Source organism: Balaenoptera acutorostrata, chromosome 10 (assembly GCF_949987535.1).
Source record: "Balaenoptera acutorostrata chromosome 10, mBalAcu1.1, whole genome shotgun sequence".
NCBI lineage: Eukaryota > Metazoa > Chordata > Mammalia > Artiodactyla > Balaenopteridae > Balaenoptera > Balaenoptera acutorostrata.
This window is the reverse complement of record NC_080073.1, coordinates 74,326,243-74,338,495: the sequence shown is the minus strand read 5'-3', so window position 1 is coordinate 74,338,495 and position 12,253 is coordinate 74,326,243. Positions and strand designations below refer to the sequence as shown.

Here is a 12,253-nt window from a genome sequence, read left to right as displayed (position 1 = left end):
TGGGAGGCACATGTAGGAGGTCAGAGGGCAGGGTCAGAGAGAAGCTGGGGTAGCTATTCACCTGCCTGTGCTCTCTGCAGGCTGTGGGTTGACTATGGCTGTGTTCTGTGTTGTGTTCTTACAGAAGGCCGTCACTTGTGCTGTGTGACCCTCTCCTACAGCTACAGTCATAGCCATAACTTCAGAGACAGCGTTTCCTCCATTCCAGATATTTCTCTTTCTTGCCCTTTCTGACTTATGGGTGGTAAAGGTTCCACGCTGTTTTTAGTTCTTTGGTTCTATACCATCCCTTGCTGGTTTCCCTTAGCCCTGCACAAAGGACTAACTACATAGTTTGTGGGGTCCAGTGCAAAATGAAAAGGCAGAACTTTTTGTTCAAAAACCACAGTGGATTTCAAGATGGCGACCACAAGGCATTAAGCAGTGCAGGACCTTCTAAGTGCAGGGTCCTGTGTGACCACACAAGCTGCACATTCACGAAGCCTGCCCTGACTGCACACTATTGTAAACAGTACTTACCATAAATGCTCCTCAGTTACCTGTTGAGTGTGCCACCCATTTCCTGCCAGGATCTTTTCTAATACAAGGTCTTAATGGTTCTCTTTCCCATTTAAAAAAAATGTGACTCCATTAGGGGTTCTGGAAAAGTAGCTGTTATCTATACTTAGATTTAAACACTCTGCAATTTAAAACTTTTTAATAGATTTGCATCTGCAGTAGGAAATTCACTTATTCTCTCTCTTCCTCACCCTTACATGGAACAAAGCCACTCATTTGGGAACCAGTGGGGGCCACCGCAGCCCTTGAGCACTACCCACCATGTGCTGGTACCGTAGGTGAAATGTGTGACTCCCAAGCATGGCTTCTGGGCAGGTGCAGGAATTTTTAGCAGTGATTTCAACCATTGAGTTGCTTTTAGATTTTTGTACTGGATACAGAATCTACTATCCTAGTTTGTTTTTTTTCCCTCTCTTCAAAATAAGACTTAAACCGAGAGCTTTCTCATAGCCTTTCTCTCTCTGGCTAGAAACTTGCCTGAGATAGTGATCTCTTAGTGTTACTAAACAAACACCAGTTAGGCCTCCTGTCTTGAGTAAGGCCTGCTCTCTCAACACCATCCTTAACAGACTTGGGGGTTGAGGTGACAGTCAACAAATTATGCTATCTTATTGGTTTCAAAATGGGAGTCCCATAAGCCCTTCTGTGCCAGGACTTTTTGCTTTCATTGCTTTGGCTGTTACAGATTCAGGGATGGCAAAGAAACATGAGTCTGAGAAATACTCTACAACTATAGTGTTTCACTGCTTGCATTTGCCACAGACTTATTTGCGCTTGACCACTGAGCTTTCTTCAACAACTGCATTAGTTACATCCATCACTCATTTCTAAAGCACCCACTGACTTTTTCTACCCTCACAGTCCCTTGATTTGGTCACGTTGCCTCTCAGAGTCTTGGATAGAGCAGGAAGCAAAGTTGGGATTTTCTTTCCATGCCTTTTCTCCCCCATTTCTCCATGCCTCCAGTTTTCCCTGTTTTTAAGAAGCGCTCCTGAAGAGTCACCTTTAATGTAAAGTACTATACGGAAGGGTTCACTTCTTTGAAGAGTTACCAAATATACTGTCTCATCTTTTCTCTGAAATGCAAATTTTCTCTCAAGGAGGACAAACTTGCATTTCAAAAGGAGGTCATATGAAAAAAATAATTCCAGCTGTTTAAATCCAGAGCACAGAAAAATTATTCCTAGAACAATACACAGAAAGTTCAGTGGGCCTGAAACATTTCATTTGGTTGTGAATTGGCTACAGTTCCATTTCCATTCAGTTTTGATCTGTTCTTGAGTTAGGCAAATAACCAGTGTGGCCTCAGAAATGATCCTTCTCTTGTGAAAGCCAACAACATTGTTTAGACTTCTAGCCTGGATGGCTGGAAGGGGCCTGAGAGGTCTTATAGCCAAACTACAAATGAGGAAACTCAGAGCAGTTCTGGACTGGGTGACAGAACTGGTAAGCATAGAGTTGAGATTTTTTCCCAGTGCATCAGATTCCTAATCCATGCCATTTTGAAGTGGCTCTGTGGAGACACATTTTCAGGGAAAATTGGCTCCCAATTTTAATTTGCCTCTTCCTCCCTCACCCAGTCCTGCCATTTTCCTTCCTGTACATTGTCCTCTGAGTGGTTGAGGGGCGTCCTTAACAATCACCTGTCCACCTTGCTCTCTGCAGTGTTCATTTCTGCCCCCTCCCTGATTTACCTGCCAGACATAAGTGTTGCTCTGAATGTCTCACAGTAACAAAATTGCCATTTTTGCATCTCTACTATAAGCCAGTACTGTATTTCAACAACTTAAAAAATTTCATAGTACATATTTGTCACAAATTAGATCACAAGCAAGTTTTATGTGTGTACACATACATATATCCATATGTATCTGTCTAAAAATGTGTATACAGACATACATGTATCTATGCATATATGTTTGTTATCACTTAAATGTATAAAATCAATTGTTTGTTTTCATTAGTTAACAGTACTGAAAGAGTGTAAACTAAGAAATCAAAAATGAAGACTAATTACAATAAAAACAAACTACTTTAAAAAAAAATTTCATAGTTACTGATAACTTTTCATAGTACTTGAATAAGCCTTATCATTCTAAATTTCAGTGCTTTAAAATAGAATTATTTTACTTTTAAATTTATTTCAGACTTATTTGAAACATTTCAAACATTCAGCAGAAGTAGGGTGAACAGTATAACAGACAGCTCCACCAATTATCCGTACTTTGCTAATCTTGTTTTATTTATCTTTTGGTTTTTTGGGAGGGGGCTGGATTATTTGAAAATAAATCCTAAACATACTTTCACCCCAGATTCCTCATTATGCATTCTAATAGATAAGAACTCAAGAAAAAATTTAACCACAATACCATTATCACATGTAACAAAATTAATAATTTCTTTTATTTTTTAATTTTTTAAAAATTAATTAATTTTACTTTTGGCTGCATTGGGTCTTCGTTGCTGTGCACGGGCTTTCTCTAGTTGCGGCAAGCGGGGGCTACTCTTGTTGCGGTGCGCAGGCCTCTCATTACACAACAAGACTTCTCTTGTTGCGGAGCACGGGCTCTAGGTGCGCGGGCTTCAGTAGTTGTGGCACGCAGGCTCAGTAGTTGTGCCTCGCAGGCTCTAGAGCGCAGGCTCAGTAGTTGTGGCGCATGGGCTTAGTTGCTCCGTGGCATGTGGGATCTTCCCAGACCAGGGATCTAACCTGTGTCCCCTGCATTGGCAGGCGGATTCTTAACCACTGCGCCACCAGGGAAGTCCCATTTCTTAACATCTATATCAAGTCCACATTTTATTTCCCTGATTATCTCAAAGTCTTTTAAACAATTGGTTTATTCGAATCAGAGCCACACAGGATCTAAACATTGCATTTGGTTTACTACGCCTTTTAAAAGCCATTATTTACACACATTTGACTTTCACTTCATTTGACCAATGAAGAATGTATGGTCCCAGTTCATAGGTGGGTGAACTGGGGCCCAGAGAGGTTAAGAAACCTCCCCAAGTTCTCATTGCTGGTAGGGGCCAGACCCAGGACTTGAATTAAGGTCTGCCTAAGTCCAAAGACTCCATTCTACTCCTTCCCCTTCAGGCTACCAGAATTTTCCCTGTGTTGCAGAGAGGCAAGAGGCCTAGTGGTTAAGAGAGAGGGTTTGGGCTCAGGTTGGCCTGGATGCAAATTGGAGCAAGTTACGTAATCTCTCTGATCCTCCACTTCTGTCTGCGTCTGTAAAATAAGGTTAATGATGATGGTTTGGGGCTGATTAAATAGGAGAAAGCATGTCTAGTACTTAGCACAGTGACTGGCACATAGAAAGCACTCAGTAAACCTTAGCTATTATTCCTAGCATAAAGGAGGAGAAAGAATCACAAAATGGTTGTTTGCTTTTGTCAGTAGCTCAGGAATTGTGGTTCATCATTGTTACTACAACTTGTTTAGGATTGAGGCTGAAGGGGTGGGGAGGTTGGGAGTAGGGTGTTGATTCTGCCTGGATTGGAGAATGAAGCCCTGGACATAAAAATTTAAGTAGGCATCCAAGGAATTATCCTGAGACCTCAGCTAGAAAACAGTTGAACATGTCTTCTGACCTTCCACAGAGGGAAAACCAGTGGGGAGCAGACATGGTGGGAGAGAGACTTCTCAATGTTTATTCGAATTTGGAACCATGTAAATGCATTAAACCAATTCCAATAAAATGAATTGCATTTAAAAAAAAAAACCCTCTTTTACCATGGGGTAAGTGCTGAGAATGGGAAAACTAGGATTTAATGACAATAATAATAGTAATAATAATAATCCCCTTACAATTTTTGCAGCCCTAGGAGGGCTTCGGTCATCTAAGTCAGGTTTTGCACCAGGATGGGACTATTTCAGCTTGACTCTGATTTCAAAGATCTAAGGTAATATTTTAACTTTAGCTATCCTCCCTCTGACACTCATTCTAAGAGTCCAGAACCAGTGCTCCCAGATGTGGAGTTGTCTTCAAGCATATGCATTGTCAAGGGCTGAATCTATTGGCTAAGTAAGGTCTTTGCATGTACTGTCTGTGCATTCATGGGTGTTTTCGCAGTTTATTAGGCCCTAAGTTGTTTTTGATGCTAAGTAAAGACTCTGGGGCTCTGATTTTCTAGAGCCCTTGGGAAGGGAGGGGACACATAACCCCACTCACAAATAATCAAGAACTTGCCTAGACTCTGTTCTAAGGCCTTTACATACACGAACTCATTAAAACCTCACAATAACACTACACTGCAGGCACCATTATTCTGATTTTACAGGCAAAGAAACTGAACCAAGTGAGGTGAAGTAACTTGCCTAAGGTCAGAGCCTGCACGACTAACCACTAGGCTTACTATCTCTCTGTTGGCAGTGGGCCAAGCATGTAGGTGTCCTTTGAAGGTGATGCAGGCGTCCTTGGCTGTGCAGCAGCAATACTTTAGGTCCCAAATCCTTCCTTCTAGTTTAGGACCAAGAAAGACCAGGGTGTCAATTTCCTCATTGACCCTTGGGCAAGTCACTTACTCCCTTCCAGCCTCAGGTTTCTTATCTGCCCCAGGGAGGAGTTTTAGATGAAAAGACCTCTCCTTGCATTAAGAGTGTGGGTGTGTGCTGGGGGTGGGAGGTGTAGGGGCTGAGGTTTCTGGGCGGTACTGCGCTTCTTTTCCTAGGTCTCTTGAGGAAACAGGGTGTTTGGAGGTTTTGTCCTAGTCAACTCCCTCCCAGGAGGTCGGGCCCCCAGTCAGTGATGGCGCGCAAGCTTGGCTATGCCTCCTCCGCTTGGAAAAGGGCCGCCACTGCGGCCAGCTCCGGCCAAAGCCCGGCTGCCCGAAGGTCGAGGGTGGGTCTTTTTTCCCTGAGGGAGTTAGAGCTGAGATTGTATCCTTAGGAAGGCTTCTTGGAGGTAGTGACAGTTGAGTCAAGTCCTGAAGGTCTAGCAGGAGTTAGTAAGAAGAGGTGGAGGGGGAAGGGTTACCCCCGGCCCAAACAACAGAACAAAGAAGCACTACCCGGCTTACAGTATGGGAGGAGGAGCTGTGAGAGTGGAGATGTCTGTAGGGGCGAAATCGCGCGGGGGCTTCAAAGCTTTATTCTAAGAGCAATTGGGAGGGGTTTGAAGGAGGGTACTCCGGAGTTTTAGAAAGACTCTTCTAGCCATTTGGGAAGAATGGGTCGGAGAGCGGCAGGAGGCTATCGTAGAAAGCAGTCGGGTTGGAAAATGACCGAGGACTGAGGAAAGTGGCGCTGGGGGGCGGAGCCGAGCATCTGAGCCTTTCTCAAACCCCACGACACTGTGCGCTGTCCCTCGACTTTCTTTGCTTATGTGGAAGGGCCCCATAAAGGGCAGGGCACCGGCCAAAAGCTCAAAGAGCGAAACAGCGCAGAGCCCCCTCTTCTTTCGGGGGCTCTCTGGTCCAGGTGCCCCAGAATTGGTAGGGCTTTGCGGGAGAACTTAACACTGCTTAAGATGGAGAACCGTTACCCCTCAAAATACACAAAAACCTCGGCCGCTTTTGGCAGCAGCCTCCTCCGCCCATGACCTCATGCTTTAAGCTCCCATATAGCCTTCCCCCGCCCTGTCCACACCCGGTGCCCGAGTGGGGGTGGGGTGAGGGGACAGTGGCGAAGGTCTGGGTAGAGGGAGCACCTTATTTATACTGCGCGAAGATCTGGGGTAAGGGGCACAACGATTTTCCCATACCGAAAAAAGCATGGTTTAACTTTCCCCTGAGCAAAAAACACTCGCTGTCTTGTGGGACCTCCCCGAGACAGATGCCCCGTACCCGGCCCGAGGTAGTCTATTTAAGCCCAACCATCTTTGGTTCACGTCTCCTTGGACCAGAGAAGCCGCCTGGAAGTGCCGGCGTCCCGGGCTGGACCGAAGGGGGGCCGCGCCTTCGAGGGACCAGGGGGCTGTCGGGCTCTCGCCCCCCTGGCGCCGCCGAGGTTTGAACCCTTGGCTTGCCTTTCAGCCCGCGCCCTGCCCCCTGCTCGCAGCTGCTCTCGGTTTGGGTGCAGCGGTTTACCCCGCAGAGGAGGAGGAGGAGACTGCGCGAGGAGCGACTCCCTGCTCGGGTTTCCGCACCAATGCCGAGCGGCCCCAGGCTGCCCCCGGCGGCAGGCCCTCCTCCCCGGCACCACGTTCCACAGTCATGGCGCACGAGGAGGGGCGAGCGCGCGCCGCGGCGGCACCCGCGCCCCTTCCCCTCCCCTCCGCCGCCCGGTTCCGGCCCCTCTCCTAGGCAACCTCCCTCCCCGGCCTTCAGCGCCGCGGAGATGGAGACCCCTCCCCAGAGGGATGCAGTTCCAGCGCCGTTTGCAGCACCCCCTCCCCGCCCCCATCGGGGCGGAGGGATGGAGCCGCGCGCTTCGCGAACCTCCAAGCCCCTTCCCGGGAGCCTCAGCCTCTCTCCCAGCCCCACCGAAGCCGGGATGCAGCGGGGGTAGGCGCAGACCGTTTCCCCTAAGCCCACCTAGACCTTGGCATCTTTGCAACCCCTTAAAAAATAAACATAAAACCCAAACCCCAATCGTTAGATTGCAAAGCGCGTTACAATAACCGGGACGGCTACGCAGGAAACAATCCTGCACTGGTCCGGGTCTCAGGCGGCAGCTTCCCGGCCACGCCACCTTCTCCCGGGCCTCGATTTTCCGGCCTCGCCAGAGAGTCTGCCACACCCCGGGGCTGACAGGTCCCTCGCGGGGCCGCAACTTGGTCCGCACCCCCTGCCCCATCCACGTCCAGAGTCTCGCCAGCCTACAAAAGGTGCAACCTCACGTACAGGCAGAGCACACAGATAAGGTCGGCAGCGCACGCCAGGGAGGCTGCGAACAATGCGCCGGGCGGCCCGCGCCGGCCAAAGCGCGGCGCCCCGGGGGACAGGGGGCGCGGGCGGGGGCCGCGGCGGAGGACCCGCCGGCCGCGGCGCTGGACACCTTACTTCCTGCTTCCCCGCCCGCGGCCAGACCCAGCTCTGCGGAGGGATATCTCTCCCCTCCTCTGTCCCTCTCTCTCCCTTCCCCCGCCTCCCCTCCTTTTTGCTTCTGCTCCCCCCGCACCACCCCGCCTTTCTCCTTTTGCAAGAAAATAATTTGACAGTCGATTTGCTGACAGGGGAGGAATTTGCATCCTGGATTAAAAAAAAAAAAAGGCCGAGAGGAGCTTGGGAACGGTTGCTAGGGGTGGGTAATGGGTGAAAAAAGGGGGCTCCGGGGAGCGGATAAGGAGGGTTAAGGGAGGGGGCGAGGGTGGGGAGCAATGCAAAAGGTAAGGCCAGGTTACAGCGGCTCGGCCCCGAGTGGGCTGCGGCCGGGGGAGGGGCGAGAGATACATATGTATTTCTGTCTCCCTAGCACACCCCCTTCCCTCTAAGCGATGGCTGAGAGGCGGTGCATGCAGATGGGGAGTAAGTTTCCTGAAGGGGAGGGTGGATGCACGCGCGCGGCCCCGCGCTGCAAATTTCCACCGGGGAGGGAGAGTGGCTGGATGCAGAGAGTTTGGAGTTGCTTGCGGCGGAGGGCAGGAAGGGGAGCAGGGCCGGGAAAGGGGGCTGGCGGGCGCTATATCTGGGAGTAAGTTTCCAGGATCAGGAGAGCCTGCACGCTTTCTCGCTAGTAAGTTTCTGGCTGGGGAGGGCGCGTGGGGAGGAGGAGAGGGAGGGGTGCATGTATATAGAAGGGGGGGAGGGGGGAGCAGATTTCCTGCGGGGAGGCTGAATGCATATGGAGAGTAGATTTCCTGAAGGGAGGGTGGAGGCGTAGACGGACCGAGTAAGTTTCTTGCTGGGGTGGTGGCGGAGGTGGTGGGTTGGTGCTCTGGAAACCCGGAGCTTCCTACCCTGGGTGGGGGAGCACGCTGTTCGCGGGGGCGGGGGGGCCGTGAAGGGCCAGGTTCCCTGCTGGGGAGAGGGGCTTGCATCTGGGGAGTATGTTTCCTGGCGGAGCGATATTTGTTTACAGGCTGAGGGCAGTACTGTAAGTGAGTAGCGCTTCGAGAAGGCGGCTCTGACATAAATTAATATTGAAATTACTCCATCAGCTCTGCTCGCCCCCCCATCTCACCCCCCAAGCGAAGACTGGTCTTCTTGTCGGATTGCCCATGCACTTGTTGCAGAAACAGCCAAGGTAGGCAAGAAGCTTATTAAGTTTCATTTTTAAAAAATTAGTTGGGGGATGCTCCGTGAGAAGACGGGGGAGGGGAAGAGAAAAGTAGGGGGACGGATTAGGAGAAGTGTCCCCCCACTTCTTTACTTTCAGTATGTTAGCAGGGCCTTCTCTGCTTGCCTTCTTCCCTCTTCCCTCTCTGCGCTGCAGAGCAGCCCAGCAAAGGGGGGAGGGGTGAGGTGGGCGCTCTAATTGGCAGACCCGGCTTAAAGGGGGGGAGGCTTGCAACTGAAGATTGTGTTGTTATAAAGCCTTCATTATTCCAGCCAAGAAACCGCAGGACCCTAGGGATGTGCCTTTTGGGGTTTTTGACATGATGCATATGTGTATGTATACGCTCCTGAGGGCTCTTCGGGGGCTGGGTACTCCCCAGGAGTTAAAGTGGCCACCCAGATGGGAGACATGTGTAAGGGAGTAAACCTGCCCCTTGACTCCCCAACTTCAGTTCGGGAGACTGTGAAGTTACTGCCGGTGGTCTAAAGAAATAGATGTTAAAAAAAACAGCATAAAACCACCCATTCACTGGCAGAGGCCGAGAGCACCTGGCGGGCAGCCTCTGGCCAGCACTGGGCTGGAGCATGTGCGCCTGCCATCCTTAGGTTAAAAGAAAATGACTTCTGGTTCCTGCGTGTGCCTTCGACTGGCCCGTTAGAGCCAGCTTTGTGGAAACTCTTCCCCACACTAGACGCGGCTTTGGCAAGTGAACATGTTGAAGCGGGTTGCTAACAGCATGGCCCCGGCTGTCTTGTGAAGTGCATGGAAGTGATGTTTAAGAATGACGGATCCAGGGATGGCTGAAGAGTTCTTTGAAAAAAATGCCGGCTGTTTGCACTTTTTTGCAGGCCATGGAGCAGAGCTTTAAGAAAGGAGTTTTAAGTTGTCCCAATTGGTACCAACCTTCTGCATCATAGACTGTCTCAAGAAAGCAGTCTGGTGATGGAAAATGTGGTTTTGGTGCTCGCTGGAAGGATAACAACCAGGAGTATTCAGCCCTTAACTAGTTAACCAGCCCTCTTTGCTTCTTTATGCCTCTTTTCCTGGTCCTCAGCCTACTGGTTTCTGCAGATGAGTTGTAGGTCTTGGCTGTCAGGTACCTTCATTAGGCTGGGAGCTTTATTTATTTCCTTCTTTTTCTTTTTCTTTTTTTCTTTAATTGAAGTATAATTGACTTAACAGCATTGTGTTAGTTTCAGTTGCATAACATAGTGATTTGATATTTTTATACATTATGAAATGATCGCCACCATAAGTATGCTAGGAGTTTTAACTTGGCCAGGATAATTTTAGCACCAGGGATTCAAACCCAGACAAGTTTAGTAGAGTCAGGGAGTGAACACTAGGCAGTGTGGTTAACTAAAGTTAGTTAAGCTTTCTGCAGTGCTATAGACAGGCTCAATACTAGCAGGGGAGAAAATGGGTTTTAAAAAAAATGATCTCTTTACATGTCACTGATGGACAGTGGTTTGTTTTTTTTTTTTTCTTTCCTTTCTGTCATCAGATTTCCAGATTGAGAGTTTGATTTTTGGCAACTTGAGTTGGGAATTCAATATTATTGCCACTTATCAAATGTTCCTAACTAGGCATTCGTTAAACAAATTAGCTATTATTTTTCCCCTGCTGAAAATCTGCTTCTGGTTGATATATATGCTGGGAAGGTAAACAGAATCTTTATGTGTGTTTATCCCAAGGTAGGGGAACTATTTACATGTCTACCCTCCAAGCCAAGAGTAGTCATTCAGTTTTTTTTTTTTTAATTTATGAGATTTATTTTATTGTCTTTCTTTGGCCATTAATCAAGTCACAGTAGCTTTTTTTTTCCTCTTCTGCTGAGAATGTTCTGTGGTAATAAAGGTTTGAAGGCCCATGAATCATAATTCATTCTTTAAAAATATTGTCAGGATTTGATTTATAGGAATTGATACCGGGAGTGACACACCTCTTTGGGCTCCGCCCTTTTAGGCATGTCCATTTTCGCCAAAGAATTGTTTAAGAAGCCAGCTTAACATGTCAAAAAAGAGCATTTCCCTTCTGCTTTATGGGCACTGAGAAGATTAATTTTGCAGGTTCCATAGTAAGCATGGGTCTTTTCACAGCTTGGTAAGCAGGCTTCCACATAGCAGGCATGTGGTAATATCACATAGCATTTATGTGAGCTTGCTGTGAAAACACTTGTTCTATGAACTGTGTGGAAAGTACTCAGTTTTGCCTCCATTAACCCACTTGGGCCTGTGGTTTTTGTCGAGATGGGAGCTTTCACTGTAAGAGAGGGGACAGACTGTAGTGTTCTTTGCTGCTTATATAATAAAATGTGTGGTCACAGAAACAAGCTTACTTAAAATTCTTTTTCTCCTACTCTGATGGGTGGATTGGTCATAATAATTGAAAGCATCAGAGGTTTTTTTTTGGGAAAGTCTGAGGATTCTCCGTAAAGTTGATTAATCAGAACATGTTAAAATTGTGTTCAGCAGTTGGCTCAGTTTACAGTATTTGTAAAATGACAAAGAACTTTTAAGGTGGTTTTATTCTCAAGGCAGGAGCACAGCGTCACTGGAAGAAAAAGTGGGGAGGGTATCAGTGTCTAGCCATTTCTGGACTTCAGAGTTTTTATCTTAAAAACGCGTGGTTTGATCTGTGAGTTCCATCCATGTCTGAAATTCTGTGACTCAGTCTTGTGAAGAAAAGTCTCAAGAGATCTCCACAGTCTGTCTCTTCCTGGGCCAACCGCCAAATTGCCTCATGGACTTGGGTGAGTTGATTAACTTCTCTTTTTGTCTTCTCGTGGAGAGAGTGGATTTACACCTTGGCATTCCAAAAAGGACTCTTGAGCGGCCTGGTAATCTTGACCATCAAATGCAAGAAAATGCTTATGAAAGTCTGCCACCGTCTTGGGAAAAAAAAAAAAGTGCATGGTTGAGTCCCAATTATACGTGCTAATAGAGAGTGGGGCATATAATCCCAGGCACCAAAAATAATTTCAGTTCATCTTGGAAGTTTTCCCCTCCAGCCAGTTGGTTCACCTGCCTAATTATGCCTGGTCAAGTCTAAGGTTAATTGAGCTGTTAATCCCAGGCAGCAGGGGGAGGTAGTCTTGGGAGGAGTGGGAGACCAGAAAGCCTAGTGTGGCTTTACCCACTTTTCTGTGGAGAATTCACATGTGGGTAATTGGGATTTGGTCGTATATTTGTGATAAGGTTCAAAATAATGATATTGTATTACTGTCACTTCTGGGATATCATATATTTCACCATGGGCACTTTTGGAGGAAAAGCTCCTGATGTTTTTATTGACTTTGAGCATTGACATGAGAAGTAAGGATCCAGACAAGTGGCTCAGACCCCAGGCAGTAGAGATGGGTCCTGATTGCTCTAAAAGCAGTTGACTTCAGCTTGTTTTATTTCTGACTTCATAAAACTGTGTGATTTAGGGAGGAGAATCAGCTGTAATCTTGTGGATTAATAATATTTCTGAATTTGCATGTTGGAGGGGAACCAATGAAATAAAAGGGAAACTAAAACATAGTTGATTTCC

The 12,253-nt window shown here is 47.6% G+C and overlaps 1 protein-coding gene across 14 annotated transcripts in view; it reads left to right on the top strand.

Moving 5' to 3' along the window:
* The first annotated feature begins 6,832 nt into the window (after positions 1–6,832).
* The window catches only part of TRERF1 (transcriptional regulating factor 1), a 200,189-nt gene continuing 194,768 nt past the window's right edge, over positions 6,833–12,253 (top strand). For 7 of the 14 annotated variants that reach the window (XM_057555072.1, XM_057555078.1, XM_057555077.1 and 4 more), the window contains exons 1-2: positions 7,983–8,176; positions 8,601–8,686. The gene's annotated coding sequence lies outside the window, so the exon portion shown is untranslated. The other 7 variants (XM_057555073.1, XM_057555065.1, XM_057555068.1 and 4 more) reach the window with 6 other exon arrangements.